The following is a 2093-nucleotide window of genomic DNA, read 5'->3' on the forward strand; positions in this document are numbered from 1 at the left end:
AGGCAAGGCCAAGATAATTATTTACTTGCTAAGAATCTTTTGTCTCTTCCTTTTGTACCTCATTCCTTTAGTAGTTAAGTAGGTCTTCTTTGAAGGCTCTTTTTGAGTTGGCCAAAGAGCCCTGCCTGGTGGTGTAGTAGGGATTTGATTCACAAGGTCAGCAGTTTGAAACCACCAGCAGCTCTGAGGGAGAAAAACTGGGCCTTCTACTTCTGTACACAGGTCCATGCTCAGAAACCCACAGGGGTCGCTATGAGTTAGAAGTGATTTGATGGTAGTGAGAGGAGTTGGATCTACTCAGTGACAGTGAGTATGAATTATACAATATAAGTATTCTATGAAAGATTTGGCTTTTATATCCACTCACAGCCTCATGAGAAAAGACCTAGCTGACTTCTAGGGCGGTTTCACTGTTTCACACAGATGCATTCTGAGTCCAGATGAAAGGAGTCCTGCTAGTGGAAAGGATTATGCATTGGTTGCTGACCTAAAACCACAAGACCTGCAGTTCCAACTCATCAGCTGCTTGGTGGAGAATAATGAGGTTCTCTGCTCCAGTAAAATTTCACACCCTCAAAGGGGCATTTCTTCCTGATATCACAGGGTCACTATATGTCAGCCACCACCTGTCTGTCAGGTTGTCACACTGTCATCACTGTGTGTTTCTGGGATTCTGACAGCTATGTCAATGGTATTTCATATAGCATCGGAGGCACCTTTTGTGAAAGGTTTCAGCAGAGCTTCCAGACTGAAAACAGACTACGAAGAATTAACAGACTGCCCATTTTAGAGAAATTAGCCACTGAAAATATTATGATTAGAAGCAGAACCTGGTCAGTGATGAAACTAGAAAATGAGCTTCCCAGGTTGGAAAGCACTCAAAGTATGATTGAGGTAGAGTTGAGTCCTTCTCAGACTTGGGTCCAGTGTAATGGGTGGAGTGAAACTTCTGGAGGGAACCTTGAGGACCTCCACTTGCTGATGGGGTAGGTCTTCAAACCCAAAGAAACAGCAGAAAACATAAATTAATACTTGGAAATTGTAATGTGTGAATTATGATTCCAGGTGCCAATCATCAAAAATGAAATAAAACACAAAGATTTATATTCTGGCATTAGTGAGCTGAAATGGGGTGTTATTAGCCATTTTGAATCAGAAAATCATAATTTTTTAATCTAAGAATGACACAGTCAAGAGGAAAAGAGTTGCATTTATTGTCAAAAAGGACATTTCAAGATAGATTTTGAAGTACAATGCTGTCTGTGATGGGATTATATCTATCTGCCTTCAAAGCAATCCAGTCATTACAACTATTATTTAAATATATACACCAACCACTAAAGCTAGTGATTAAGTGTTTTCAGTAAGAAATTGATAAAACATGCAGTAAAGATGCATTGGTGATAAAATGTAAAAAAATTAGAAATAGAGAGGAAGGGAGAGTAGTTGGAACATATGGTCTTGGCAAGTGACATAAAACTAGAGGTCACAGATAGAATTGACATCATCTGCGGAAGAGACAATGGAGAAGTCACAATCAGGACAGGGACCGACAGTGGATTTGAACATCGATTGCTCATATGTAAGTTCAGGTTGAAGCTGAAGAAATAAGAAAAACAATACTTACTGGCAGGGGAGACAACATGATCACGAAGGTGGTTTTCCCAGGGTGAGGCTCATCCATTGCACTCCAGATGTGCTGACCCTTGCAATTTCCCCAAATGTGGGAAACTCGACTGCATAGTTTGTGGTAGTGGGGGACTGCGTTCACACTATCCCCTGATTAAAAATAAAAAGAAATAAGAAAAACAAAACATAAAACAACCCCCCCCCGAAAAATTCATGAGCCAAAACATGACCTCGAGTCTCCCCCACATGAATTTCAAAAACATCTCAAGAACAGAATTAATGGCTATCCCACCCTCTTAGGAGGTAACACATGAGCAAGAACCAATGGTACTGAATGGAGAAAGTCAAGCTGCACTGAAAGCATTAGCCAAAAATGAAGCTCCAAGAATTGATGAAAAACCAATTAAATTGTTTCAACAAGGTGACGAAGCACTGGACACACTCATCTATGCCACAAAATTCAG

General features: G+C 40.4%; 1 non-coding gene across 1 annotated transcript; it reads left to right on the top strand.

The window, feature by feature from the left end:
- The first annotated feature begins 1619 nt into the window (after positions 1–1619).
- On the top strand, positions 1620–1782 carry LOC142453841 (U1 spliceosomal RNA). The gene has a single exon (XR_012785425.1). It is a non-coding gene; the product is annotated as a U1 spliceosomal RNA (small nuclear RNA).
- The last annotated feature ends 311 nt before the right edge of the window (positions 1783–2093 follow it).

This window comes from Tenrec ecaudatus, chromosome 7 (assembly GCF_050624435.1).
Source record: "Tenrec ecaudatus isolate mTenEca1 chromosome 7, mTenEca1.hap1, whole genome shotgun sequence".
NCBI classification, from domain to species: Eukaryota; Metazoa; Chordata; class Mammalia; order Afrosoricida; family Tenrecidae; genus Tenrec; species Tenrec ecaudatus.